Genomic DNA, 15,797 nt, shown 5'->3' on the forward strand with positions numbered 1-15,797 from the left:
TACTGTATCGCCTTGATTGTAGTTTTGTGAATAGTTAAGTAAGATGTCCTTGTTGGTGGCAAGGGTGTGACCTTGCATCACGTCAAGGAAGGTGCATGAAAGGCTCTAACACAGGGAAGTGGGAGTGAGTATGCCCCTTAGAAACCTATGATATCACACACCTTGAAAGGGAACACATGAGTACAAGGACATCACGAGATGAAAAGAAGGGTAGCCAATGATCCAAAGTGATGGGTTATATCCACAACATGCTTGGATAACATTCATATAATCACATACATAATAGTCCATACATACATGCGTAAATAACATCTACATGCATCATTAAGGCAACCAAGATAGTCGAACAACAATAACAACATATGCATGAAATGTGTTGGCTCTATTATATTAAAAAGGTGAAATATCCAATCATACATACACCCAACACCTCCACTAGCCCCGATAGTAGAACATTACAGTCACTGGCCCCTGCTCCTCTAAGGAGATGTACTAGCTTTGCACTATGGAGAAGCCAAGGCTCGTTATAATACACTCCAAGCTTTCTCTAAGTTACACCTATAGGAAGCTTGGCTCCCAAAATCCTATAGAATGAGTTATGAGGTTCTATAAATAGAGAAGGGCGGGGTGACCCTTGACATTCCCCTTTGTGACTCTTCACCTACCCTCATGACTCTTCAACTACTACATGATTGTTACATTCTACTATTGACACTTGGTCTTTCACTTGTGCAACATGTTTACATTAAAATATGCACATGTACCCATGTGAGAAAAAATAGGCTTGAATCAGCCACACAAGGCATCACTAAGACTCAGATGTTGTGGGAAGTCTAAATATTCGACATCCTTGTGATGATTGACAGTGGCAAACTGATGTGAAGCTTGGTAGTCTGTTATGGTGTCTGCATACTTTGTGGTGACATCCTTCTAAAAGTGGACTCTTGCCTCCGCTTGACAATAGGTCTCAAGCGGACCCCAAATTTTATGGATCTTGGGCAAGCCATAAATTATGGGTGTAAGAGGAGTACTCTCAATAAGCATTTAATAATATTGAACCTTTGTGATAAGTAAGGTTGGGTGAATGTTATGTTAGCAAAGATTTTTTTTTTTTTTAATATTAATAATTTATGTATATTAACATTATGTATATTTTTCTTAGACACAAATTTTAAATACATCTTTATTTTTAATGAATTTATTTATGTTGATGTTGTTTAAGTTTCCGTTTTACATAATATGTTATTGATTTTTTTATAATATTTTTTTAATTAATTGATGTTTAATTAATTAATTAAACAAAAGTTGAAATCAAAAATTTATAAAGTTATTACAATGGTATAAATAAAATATATGTGTTTAACAAAATTGTGGTTCACATATCAAATATTTGAGATTACATATGAATTGCTAAAAAAAATTATGTATTTCGAAAATTATGATATCAATTGAGAAATTGCTTATTAACTTATCATATAAATTGAGAAATAGAGATATTAATTTTCCTTACATTTACAATTTGTTCAGTTGAAATTGCTATAAAAAAATTTATATTTTTGTATTACTAACCATTCTTATTTTTTGGGTTTATAGTGTTATTGGCTATGATTTATTATTCACTTCTCTTTATAGTTTTTATAAATGGAAAATGTTTGGTTATGCAAAGAAGTTATTTTCTTGGGTTTATAGTGTTATTGGCTACGATTTATTATTCGCTTCTCTTTATAGTTTCACTCCTCTTTATAGTTTTAATAAATGGAAAACATTTGGTTCTGGAAAGAAGTTATGATGTGGTTGTTTTTCACAGGACAATAGTTACATTTGAGGTTTTCTATATGCCATATTTTCAAAAATGTTACCTTGTTTTTAGATGTTTCAATGTTGAATATTGTGTGCATTTTGTTAACATCCTTTTTGTTTTATTATGCCATAAAACTTGCGACGTCTTCTTTTCTTTCACCAAAGTTCTTCCCATATCCATGGATGTGACTCTTTGGGAATTTTTACTGTTTGAAATTATTGCACTTGTTTTTCATTTCCTTCATTTGTGCTGATGAGATTTAATAATGGTGTCTTTTGTTGGAAGACCCAATCTTTCTTACTCGTTGTGATCGTTGTGGTGTCAAATATTTTGGCTTTATTGCTTTAGCAGTTCATATGGGCCCTCGTTGTTTCTTTGGGTATTACCTTAGTGATATGGGAGTAATATCTTCCATGCTTTTCCCTTTTCTTGAACCTGAATTTCATATTGAAGTGTTATTAGCTCGATGATTATATTTACCTTAGTGATAAGGGAGTAATACTTCCATGCTTTTCCCTTTTCTTGAACCTGGATTTCATATTGAAGTGTTATTGGCTCGATGATGCTATTTAGTTCGCCTCCAAATTCTTTTGGTTTTAAGAGTTTCTTTGTTGTCAGCCCTTTTACAAAGACGTATAGAAATATTTATTTTCTTCATCTTGGCGAGCAAGGATTCTTATTTTTTTTTTAAAACACTAGCCCTTGGAAATATGTTTGGGTTGTTTTAAAACATGTTTTCTATGATATGGATCTAAAGTTTTACTCTGTAATAGTGATTACATGGTTTGGAGGAGAAAAATACTTCCTTATGGTGGCATGCCATTGTCAAAGGAGGCTATCTTTTATAAGGGCAAAAAAACAATTGTTGTATTTGGACAAAGATTATGATGATTATCCTATGTATGGGTAAACCATATATTGGTTGGACTTAGAAAGGAAGAGTTAGGGTTTTGCATTTGTGCCTATTTCAAACATACGGTGTATGGCAATAGGCCACTACAAGAACCAACTTCTTTGGTTTGTGAATAATGGTTCTATGTCTATTTGGTCACTAGAAGAAATAGATAATTTTGTAATTGGGCAACCTTCGAATGAATGAACTGTTGAGTATTTTGAAGATGATTGGGGTTCAGTTGGAAATTTCTTGAAGAGATGTTTGTGGATATAAATAGTAAATGCCCGAGGTAACTTCCTTGTCATGTTGTGCAGGAAAAAGTGCTTCTTTTCGGTTCCATGAAAGTGCAATTAAAGCTATATGATTTGGTGAGTGGGCCTTGCACAAAAGCAATTGTTGACGGTGTCTCCATGTTGTAAACATTAGTGTTCCATGTTCCAACTATTGATCGTTTCAATGAATACATCGAAAATGGGAATGTATTCTCGCTTCTTCCAAAGATTGATTCTATTGTAGACATACAACCATTAATTGTGGGTGTCGTAATATACTTTTTGACTATTGGATATGTTTGTTATTACATATTTTTCGAAATGTAGACTTTGTGCAATATTTTCAAATTTGAATTTGAAATCATTGTGTTTTGAATTGTCATGTTTTACTTAGCACATATTTATGTTGACATTGATTTTTTGTTTTGGAGATCAATATTAATTTATATGTTCTTTGTCATGTTTTAAAATCTCTCTTAACATTGTTGTGGGAAAAATACTATTTTGGGCATTAGTTGTTTAAAAGGAAACGGTGGGAAATTTGTTTCCCAGTTTTTTAATATATCGTTACTTTTTTGCCATTTGTTTCATAGTTTGTTGGTTGTTTTTTATTTATGTTTAGGAAGTGTTCATCTCATTTATAGATTTATTTTTGAAAACTATTAGGGGTTCATTATGTTGTGAATATGGTTTGTTTACCATCATTGGGGGTTTTGAAAAAACAGAGTTTAAAATGGTTGTAGAAATGCGGAGTGAAGAAACGAGAAAAGGTGTAGGTAAAAAAGTTTGCTCCCTCCTCTCGTGAGATAAAAAATAAATATCAGAGGCAGTGGTATCAATAGAACAAGGAAGTTATAAATGATTGTATACGGTATGCTTACCAACGAAAGAAAAATGCTTAAACAAACCATAGAGATGCCACGGTTGACATTCGTGAGTATCAGAATAGGAAAATTGTGTTTGGAATGATAATTTGTTTGAATGTTTATTTCATTGACATTTATTCTGGAAAAATGTTTATCTTTATAAACAAATTTAAATTTGACTTATTTATGCACCTTCCTCTTCTCTAAGAGAGTAGCCAAGCAATGAACAATGAACCATCATCTAAACACAATCGAGGAAATTCATCATTGCCAGAAGAGTTGTCAGCTGCAAATGGAAAATTTGTGGTTTCTGGTTTATTTGTTGATAATGACATGTTTCCTCGAATTTTCGACAATTTAGATCGATCTACTAGAAATGTTGGTTTTGGTGTTCCAAATAGTAGTTATATAGCCAACTTTGTTAGTCCGCTTGAATCTTTGTGTGCTATCTATGTTGAATAAGTACAGGTAGTTCAACTTTTTTTTACTTTAAATTATTATTTGGTGTTGATCAAAAAACATTTGATGTCAATTAGTTTTTCTTCTCTCCATTTTTTTCTTCCCTTAATGTTTTGGTGACGAATTTTGTTGTTCGTTCATGTTCGGTGTTAGGGCAGAGAGAATCGTTTGTAAGATTTGAACCCTGTTGATTGGGTTGTGAAATAGGAACAAATGTTGAGCCTGGTGCTATTGAAGATAGTATGGAAGATTTGGTGTTCCTTGCCAGTAAAAATGTTTTGAAATATTCATTTTAGTGCATGCTTCGTTCCATAATTCTTTACCACTTCTATGAAATTTTGCTCTTTTTTTGTGTTATTTCGGTGCATTATCTTTACAAAGCCCATGTTCGAAGAAGTGGGAATTGTGGGCAGTCTGGAAACAATGGGGGAATTTCCATAATGGAAGGTGGATGAAATGAAGTCCTTGAACAACTGCGTGGATATGATTTGTTTGTTGATAGTAGCATGACTACTAGGATGGTTCACAATTTGCGACAATCTACTGGGTATGTTGTGCATAATTTCCCTCCTTGTAACTTTGCTGCTAATGTTGTTCGCCACAAAGAAAGTCTCCAAACTTGTCCTTTGAGGAATGCGTAGGTGTTTTCTCTACTTTCTTATGTTTTGAATATTTCAATAAAGGAGTTGGTTTTTTTGTTTAATCATTATTTTATGTTGTTTATAACAATGTTGAATTCAATATGTGACGACAATCATATTTGCATGCATCAAAATCTATGTCGGTTCCTCAACTTGTGGTTGGAGAATGCAGTAATGACTAAAATGGATATTCTCTCTATTTTCAAATGGTTGCTCATTTGGAGAAATTGTGTTTTCATTGTTAACGTTCTTCAACTTTACACAATGGTTTTTATATTTTGGTTTGCAGAACGATTTTTTTTAAAATGAAGTAAGGGGAATGGATGTTCGTCATTCCATGGGAAGAAATTACGTTTCTCGTGCCATAACCATCCCCGTTGTTTCATATCATTGACATGTTTTAATGCATTTTCGTAGGTGGAACATAGCTGGTTGTTTTTGTTTTAGCAACGACATGCTTGAAGCACATAGAAAATTTCATTCCAAGGTTGATGATCTATCTATTGTATAGGTGCCAAGTGTGTAATGAATGTTATCCAAGTATACAAGTTCTAAGATGGCATGAAGGGCCCATTTATAGAAGGGTGTAGAGGAGATATAGGGTCACATCATTTTTCTCATTTTAAAAACATGGATATAGGTGAGCAGCCTCAAGTTATATGAGTTTTAACACAAGTGGAAGATATGCTTATAGAAATGGTGAACTGAATACTGCATGTGTCACATGCTCGTAGTGGTCAATATACAAATAGTGGTCATAGAATAAGTCCACAAGATATATCTAATATTGCAAAGAAACTTTCTAGACATATTGAACAACTTGATTATGTTATTGTGAGAAGACGCGGTGTTGAATCGAGATATTATGAACGCTACATGGAGAAACAACATATGATGTATGCATTGATTTACAAAATGCAAATGGATAAATATTACAGGGATGTTGAAATTGATATGGATTGAGTTTCAACTCTCCCAGAAAGACCTACTGATGTGTCCAGCATGCTACAACATGTCTATAGTAATTTAGATGAAACAAGTAGGGCTAAGGAGCACATAGAAAGAGAGGGTATTAATTATTTTTTGTTTCATTTGTCGTCGTTTATATCTCGCTTTCCTAATGATTCGAGGAGGTTGATCAAATAAGAATATTTATTGAAAATGAAAAATCTATAGATGCAGAGTATTTATAATGGGCAGATATTGGAACATCTCCTATTAATGAATACAATATGGAAGGGTTACTAGACTTTGCATTCCCAAGTATTTCCCGACTGGAGATGCTGATTGGTTGCATCCTCATATTTGCAACATTGAAATGCATCAATATGGTTTGCACATGCTTAGATATTATGATCAAATATTTGGAGGGCATCCTATATTTCAGTACTTTCTTCTTAATATGATTATGCAGCATCATAATCAAGGAACAATATTTTTTTTCTTTTTAAGTATTTACGTGAAAATGTACCTTCTATTTTTGAACAATTGCATCAAGAACTTTGACATGATTTGCCAAAAAATAAATTGGCTAAAAAATTAGTGCATTTTGGTTTGTCTCTTAGGGGTATAAGGGAATATTAGACAAAGTGTCAGTGTAAGTTGACTCACATGAGCACCCAATTGGGTTTCCCTACTTTGTTCTTTACGTTAACTGTAGTTGACACAAAGTGGCCAAACTTGCATAGTGTTGTGCCTTTGAATAACCAATGTGGACATCAAAATGAGCATGTGAGAAAAGTTTATAATGTTATTAAGTATTCACATATTGTTGCTAATTATATGCACCAAAGATTCACTACTTTTCGGAGGATTTTTACATAAATATATTGCGGCAAGAGATTTTTGGTAAAGGCTTGTTCTCGTTTCTTTTTGTTTTGTCCTACTAAATTTTCAACATAATGTTTGGAATTGTCTTATGTTTATATTTCTTGATTGCATGTTTCATTTTTTTGGATATGAGACGAAACATAGAGGCTATACACACATCCAAATTTTCCTATGGTTTCTTGGAGCTCTTGATGTGGAAAGAATGGATTGGTTGAAACCTTTCAGTCTCTACGCAGCAAAGCCGTTTTTTGACAAATATGTGACAACTTGGAATCCACGTGGCATACATTGTTGGAATGTCATGATACCTAGAAGCGTAAATGATGATCCATGCCTATTAAATACCCACCAATTTGTTTCCTACAATGTTGAAGAATATTATGAGCATTTTGTCAATCGAGTGCATAGACACACGAAATGCAGTGTAGATTCGTGTTTGAGGAAGAAAGGGTTGATCATTTCCTACCGGTATGAAGCTCGATGGGATGTTCATGCAAATTCAAGTTTGTATGTTGATGAAAAAGGAAAAAAATGTGAACCTTCTTAGAACGATGATTGTTTAAATGTTCACAATGTATATCTATTGACTATGTGGCAACCTGTTTCTCATTATGATGTGTTGAAATATATGGTGAAGTATTCTTCATAGGAATAAAGAAGATATGAAATTTATCATGATATTTTAACAACAATTTCTTCTGGCAGTGCATGGGTTGTTCTTGCATTGTCTTCATATCGAAGGTTCCTTGATGAAACACTTGTGGAGCATGAAATTGGAGCACAGGAAAGTTTCCATATGTTGTTAAAGTTACCTCTTGTTGTTTGTAGTCGTAAATTCTTCACGTTGAACATTGGGAAAAACATTTACCAAAGGCTTATAGTAAATTCTAATGACATTTATTGTGGGAAAAATTTTATCGAGATTTATCAAACGAGGCCCATTTTTTGGCCCATTTGTGCCTCATTGAAACGACGAGGTCATGGAGTTTTGATGTTTGCGTAGACCTGAGAAACAGAAAGCATGAAATTCTGATGTTTTTGTTCATGTCTAGCCATGTTTTTATGTTGTTCCTGATGAAGAGTGTGAAGAGTTTGAAACATTTTGTTGGACAAAGTTGTTGTTGTGCAAGCCATTTCATGACATTGCTTTGGATATTGGGATCACAAGACAAATAATCATTGAGAATTGGAGGAATATGAGATATAATGTATGGCATGTTGATCACACTCCTTTACAAAATTAAAATAATTGAAGAAGATGTTGATCCCGTAGTGCATGAGGAGAATTTTGATTAGGATTCTAAAGAGTGGCAATTTTTTTCTCGAATAGTTCCCACAAACAATGTGCACATTTCAAATCTTCAAAACCTTGTTAGAAGGGAATTTGATATTCACCATATTTGGTAGCAAACAATGTTGTTAGATGAAAGTATTGAACAAGAAATTGACTTTATACAAGACACAGAGTCTTTCGGTGTTCTGAATATGAATTTTGCTAGGGAGACAATTTTCTTGCCTTCAAATTTATCAAAAAAACAACATGTTGCTTTTGAAATTGTGTTTCGCCGCTTTGTTAATGCCTAGGATGATGTTGCTTTGTGAATTATTATTCAAGGAACTGTTGGAACTAGAAATTATTCCCTTATTCATTGTATTTGTAATGCTCTTTCAACTTCAACAATGGGTGAAAACAATCCAATATTATTGCTTGCTCCAACAGGTTTAGCTGCTTTTAATATACAAGGAAAAATAATACACTGCCCTTTGAGAATACCTATTAAAGATATGAAACCACTAAATTTTCAAGCTCTATCAAGGTTCCAGGAAGAAATGAGGCCCGTTTTGTTATATCTTAATTCATGAAATAAGCTTTTTTGGGCCAAGGTTATTTATGCAAATAGATTCATGTTTGTGAGAAGCCTTTCCAAGAAAGAAAGATTATCCTTTTGGTGGCAGGTTGTTGATTCTTATGGATGAGCTTGGGAAGATTCCTCCAGTTAAGGATAAACCCCATGTATGCAGGAAGAACAACCAGGAAAGTGTTGTGGGAAAGATTAAACATTGTTGTCACTTTGGATAAAATTTATAGGTAACAGGGAGATGATCCTAGGTAGGCATATTTTTTCAATCTTTTAACTAATATAAGAAATGTGAAGCCTTATTTTGATGATTGGGATCTTCTTATGACGTGTTTCGATAGTTGCTTGGATTGTGAGGAAAATATTTTATCTGATTCTTTAGTTCACCTGTTTGCAATGAATAATCTCATTAATTTTCACAATTGTAAAATGTTCAAATACTTGAATTGACGAGTTGCAAGATGTGTTTTGAAATGTTCTAGGAGATTGGATATTGTTGATAGTGATGATGATGTCTTGGAACGTGCGGTTTTGTTGTGTTGTGGTCAGTGTGTCATGGTTATGTGTAATTGGTGGGTGGAAGTTGGTTTGGTAAATGGTGTTGTTGGGTTTGTAGAAGATATATTTTATTCACCTCATACACAGCTGCCTCAACTTCCATAGTTCGCTACAATTATTTTCTAGAAGTACATTATTGTTCCATTTGATAATGATTGTCCTAATGTTGTGCCCATAACACCTTTTGTTAGAGGGAACCTTAGATAAATGACTTTAAAAATGACATGGGGCTTAACTATACATAACTCACAAGGGCTGACTTTGGAACGATCCACTATATATATTGGAGAGAGAGAGAGGCAGGGTTTGACATTTATAGCTACATCGACAGTGAGAACGATTGATGGTTTATGGATTTCACCACCTTTTTCTTATCAACGTTATGCAAAAATGCAAAACAATTCTTATGTTACACTACGAAAAAAAAAGGAGGAGTGATTGAAGCCTATGTCATTTTGAGGTTTTTTATCTGAAACTAAGTTCACTGGTGTGGCCGAGTGGTTGGAAATTCTATTTATGGTTTTTGTTTTTTTGTACCATGATTTAGTTATTAGTTTTGTTTTTTTTGTTAAAGTTGTCATATTGAATGTTTGGAAAAAAATCAAGTGCGTCTTGGGGTTCATATACCTTGGGTCTGTAATCTTTGTCTCTTTAGTTTAATATAATTCCCTTCGGTTTACAATGTCTTGTGTTTTTAGTATTAATCCCTTTTGTTTATTATTTCTTTGCATTTGTAATATTTATCGTACGGTTAATATAACTTGGTTTATATTATCAATTTGTTTTGTTTATTAATGTTACAATTCATATTCGAAGTGTAAGGGTATAATATTGTTCGAACGTTTAGTGGTTTTTCATGCCTTTGAGAAAAAGATGATTAGTTCTATATAATTGTTGTTGTTTTTTGCATATTTTTTGTGCGGCTTGATAATTTCTTTGTCTTTCTTACTCGCAATTTGAATATATATTTTGATTGATAAAGTTAGTAAATTGAGTGTTTGGATGATATTGCATGGGTCTTTGATTTGTTGGTGGTGTTTTGGTTGTTTGATTGATTACATTTGACCTGTTTATTCTATCTTTTCTCATTTTTTGTAATGCTATTACTTTTTTTACCATTAATTTTTTCATGCCTTTTAAAGAAAATATATAAGGGTTTATATACCTTGGTTTTATAATTATAACATCGTTTTTCTTTCTTCTCTCCTTACTTTGAATTGTATTAGATTTATGTTAAATAAATTGTTTTTTGGGCAATAAAAGAAAATACAAAAATGAAAAAACTCAAACTATTTTATGTTTCTACATATTTGTTTCTTTCTCTCTTTATGTACTAATTTTTATTAAGTCTTTCTTTCATTGAAATGCATTTATGGACAACCATGATGGAAATTATTACATTAAAATGATCAAATCTATTGTTGCAACCATAAGTTTTGTTTCATATATTTGCAAAAGACTAGATAAGAAACATGGCTTCCATCCTTGTTTTATTGATGAGCATATGTGTGTGTTGGATGTAATGAAATCATTGTCTCTTTGTACAAATTACATTATCAACCATGGTTCAATGTTGCTTAATGACAAATATTGTCTCAATAGAAAAATCACCCATGGTAAGCCATTGTCTGATGTCGCATTTTGGTAAAGTTTGTCCCAAATGTAGCCAACCATAGTCGAGCTTTGCATTGTAAAAGGGCTTCTTTGGTCCTAAATCTACCGTGTTGAACTCTTGTCAAACATGTTTATTTAATGGTTTTAATATTTATGTCTTGGGTTTATGATATTTTCGATTGGGTTTCGTATTATTCCTTGGATTTATAATCTCTTCGGTTTTTGGTTTTGATCCTTTAGGTTTATTATTTGTTTGGTTTTATAATATTTATCCAAGGGTTTATATAGTTTGGTTTTACAATATTATTTGCTTCTGTAAACAAAACATATGGGTTGTAGAATTAATCACTTGGGTCAATAATATTTATTAATAATAATAGTAGTGAGTGAAGGGATTGATATTGTATACCTATGGGGTTTTTATTAACCCCTTCGGCTTATTAACCCCAATGTATTATCAAGCCAACATTTATTATTCTATGAAGGATTGTGTGAATATTTAAGGCTTTACATGTTCATTTAAGCGTTTTTAATATTTATCAAGTGGGATTTATATACCTTGGGTTTATAATCTTTTTCTCTTTGGTTTATAATGCTATTAACCCCTTTATCCCTTGGGTTTTTAATGCTAGACATTCACAAACCCCTTTGGTTTGTATTTCACTTCGTATTATAATACATTGGTTTTCTAGCAAAAACTCAAGGGAATAATGTTAAACCCTACTTTAAATTTATTATGTTTTTCATAGTGCAATAATGTCCCTTGTCATTGTAGTTGCCATAACTAAACATTACTATACATCTATACTTTAATATACATTAGTGCACATAATAGTAATGTATATGTATTTAAGTACATTAATATACACAATATTGTATATATAGTTAAGTACATTAATGTACATTGGTACACATTGTATATAGATAAGTTCACATAAATGTATAAGTTCTTGTCACGTGTAAACATTACTATACATATATACATTAATATACATTAGTGTGCATAACAGAAATGTATATGTAATTAAGTACATTAATATACATAATAGTGTATATATAGTTAAGTACATTAATGTACATTTCAATGCATTGTATATAGCGAAGTTCATATACAATATTCTATATTAATGTGTATTTATAAATGTTGTTGATATAGGCCTATATGTGTTTATCAACCACTTATTAATGTAGTTGTGCTAGTAATAATAACTATACCATGTTTAACCCTTGCAATTATATAACTTTGAACATAATTACTTTTAGAGAATTATTTGAATTTTTTTAAAATGGATTGTTAAAATGTTAAAAATCTTAGTGGTCAGAATTACAATATTACAATTAGTTTAATTACCATTTTTTAAATTATGAATATTAAATTGTTTAAATGAATTTTTTTAGCTATAAAAATACCAAAATTATATTCATATAAGCTGGTGTAAGTATGTCACGTCCTCAAAAAATAATAAAAATAATTTTAACCAATGTCAACCAAAATAAAATAAAAACAAGAATTAAATAGCCATATAAATAAATAAGTAAAAATAGAAGAGAGACTTATTCTATAGTCTAGTATGAGGGACGTGTAAGTATGTCAAGTCCTCAAAAAATAATAAAAATATTTTTTGCTAATGTCAACCAAAACAAAAAAATACAAAAATTAAATAACCATATAAATAAATAATTAGAAATCACGGAGAGGCTCATGCTACTTGTAAGTATGTAATTGTACTCAAAAATAATAAAAATAAAATTGGCTAATGTCAACCAAAACAAAAAACAAAAATTAAATAACCATATAAATAAACAATTAAAAATCTACAAGATACTCATTTTACAATCGAGTGTTTCACTTTCATTATACTTAGTTCTTTGACATTTCACTTTCACTCTTCAAATAATAAATAAAATATTTCCATGTCTATCTTAAATAATATAATTTTATAGAGATAAAGTTATATATATATATATATATATATATATATATATATATATATATATATATACATTTCACTATGAACTCTGTCTCTTTCTATTATGTATGTATTAATGTTTACCTTAGTAAAATATCTCAATGCTCAAAAGAAAAAGTAATTAAAGATAAAATAATGTAGTCACTGGTTAAAAAAGAAAAATGTGTAATTGATTTAATTTTTAATGTTAAATATTAATAATGGTAAAATATTAAAAAATATAATATAAACAATGAAAAATTACCACTATAGATCTATCTTAATTACATATTTACCAAGTACCAAAAAAAATTAAATCTCTTATGTGTAAATATTTTCAAGTTTGAAATTTAATCCTTAATTAAAATAAATCTATACTAATTATATTGACAATTCACTGAGAATAGGTACTGTCATGTTGGCTCACCAACGCTCTAACAACAACGCTCTCCAACAGCAATAAATGAAGACAGAAAAAGCCTGCGTGTGTATATATTGAATTCATGTAACGAGCAGCTCAAACGAGTTCACCTCTGAAGTGTCTGAGTTTTTCTAGCTAGTCCTTGGTTCTGCTCATTTTCTTGAAGTGCAATTCCTATTCTTTGTATCTGATTTTGCAGGGATTCTATTTTCATTACTTTCATATTATGATTTTTATATCTGAAGATTCATGGCAACTACTTTGACGAGTTCGATTAGGATCGGGGCTACTCTCATTCCATCCACCCACCAAAACCAGGCAAGAATTTTGTTAACGACATTCTTAAATAATTGAAGAATTAGAATACATATACATCATATATGGAGTTCTATTTTTATTCAAATTATCCGTAGTTTCATGAAGTTTAGAACCTTCTGTTTCAAATTCTGCATGGTTTCTTGGAGTTTCTAAACCTTTTATTTGATCTGTAATGGAGGTATTGTTTGGTTTCTTGTTTGCTAAAATGCATTCAGCATCAGTCAATGTGGATCGAACCCATGACCCAATCAGAAATGGCAATATCTAGTGGTAGTTAATGTCACACCCCTGTTTACATATACATAAAAAAAAACTTTAAGGAATATCGTACTTCAGATCTTCACTATTCTATAAACTTTATAACCTATGCAATGCCACATATTAACTCGATGCGGCATTACCTAATGCTTTATATCATGTACATCGTAACACATACCACTTAGCCTAACATTTGATATATATATTCTTTTAATTTTGCAAATGTATGCTGCATAGCCTAACATTCACCACATGTCGGGCCTTTGCTGCCATGGTATTATGTTTACACGGTAATTTGGTTATGAGTAATATTGACTTCACAGCTGGAGCCTAACTCTTAACCTACCACAGTATGCGATGCGATGTATATTAACTAGGCGCGGGATTTGGTGGTCCGACCGCAGCCCTTGCAGGTGCCAGGTCATCCGCTGCCTTAATGACTTCTGTACACACCATGGCAGGTGGCATGGCTTGCCCACCCGGCCATGTGACACCTCGGGTTCGGGTTTCTCGGCTTTCTCACCTCAGTTTCCCGCTCTGTTTTGACGGTCAAGATCTAACCCTTGGATCGAAGGGCTGGAAAGAGCCCGAGGGTTTTAGGTCAGTACTTAACACACCGGGGCGAGCTCAGAGTTCATTTGCATGCACAGTCTTTCCGGCTCCGCTTTCGTGCTCAGACACTGGATCGAGACCACCAGCGTCGTTCTCCCAACCTGCTAACTCTCTAGAGGCCGTGGAGTGCCCAGCAGTAAGCCAACACAGGTAATGACCGTCTATCTCTAAATTTACTGGTTTGCAATTAGAGTTAAATTGTTTATTGTAGCGATTCGTGCTGAATGGTTTTTCTTCTTCACTGGTAGAACGTGCAAATGGGATTGTTCGAACCCCTCCAACGGTGTCAAGGTGACTAATCCTCAACGCCTCGGCTCTCACAGCGACTACGGGTAAGCTTACATCTCTTATTTCACTTTCCTTCGGCATAAGAGAGCTCAGAGCCCCTTGACCTTGATCTACTCGCATTATGATTTGTTGCAGACCGTCGGCCGTGTGCTGGTTTCTCTTGCTTCAATTTGCCGAGGTCTTCCCAAAGGGATCCCTCACGGTTTACATTTGTGTCTTGTTATCCGGCTTGAGTCTATGACCAGCCCTGATGAGATATGGTTCACGGCGGAACCCATGTGCTCGTGGTCATTTATTTGTGGATTAATTTTATTGTTTAACCGCTCTTTCGGCATATCGGGACATGGGGTCTCTGTGTTTAATTTATGACATACTGCACAGGGTTTGACCGTAATGCCCAGCTTTGGGTTAGCGGCTATATTTTGAAGTTTTCCGTTTATATAAATGCATACAAATGTTACTCTTCCATGGTTATACTACCTGGGTATTATTTTTGTTATTTTGTATATGTAAATGTTACTCTGTCTGAGCCCCTCCGGGCTGCTTACGCTTTGAATCATTTGTTAATATGTTCTGTGTAATGCACGGGTTGTTTGCTTTGCTTACCGTTGATTTTCATCTTCATCTATGAATAGACTGCCCGTCACAGCGACAGCAGGGCTCCTAAATTTACTTAGATTATGTTACATTTATCGGGAAATCGTTCTGGTACTCCCATGCGACTCTCGTCGTTAATAGATTTGCAATGGATGTTCTCGGTTCAGTTCAATCAGTATACCATATTTCCTTCTTTTCTTTTGAGAATGTCAGAATATGCACATTTATGAAGTTTCTCTTCCTATGGCAGTATACACAGGTTTCTTGGTCTGATATTTCGCTTTCTTTGTCACTCTAATGAATTGGTTTCTCTGTTTCCATAACCGCAACACTGTTGTTTGATAACATTGATTGTAACTGAATACGGTTTGACTCTTTCTTCATCTCGTGCAATTTGCAGAGGTTGCTTTTCTTTGTCTGGAACAGTATGTTAACTATTCGCATTGTCAACAGTTTGTCTTATAAAAAGGGGATTCTTCTCTTCCCTGTCGATGTGTTTAGAATCCGACTACAGCCGGTGGTTTCTACCCAGGCTCTGAGGTTTTCTAGTCTCGTTCTT

This window comes from Pinus tabuliformis, chromosome Q (assembly GCF_031772625.1).
Source record: "Pinus tabuliformis cultivar Carrire ecotype Pingquan chromosome Q, CPIR1, whole genome shotgun sequence".
In the NCBI taxonomy this organism is placed as follows: Eukaryota; Viridiplantae; Streptophyta; class Pinopsida; order Pinales; family Pinaceae; genus Pinus; species Pinus tabuliformis.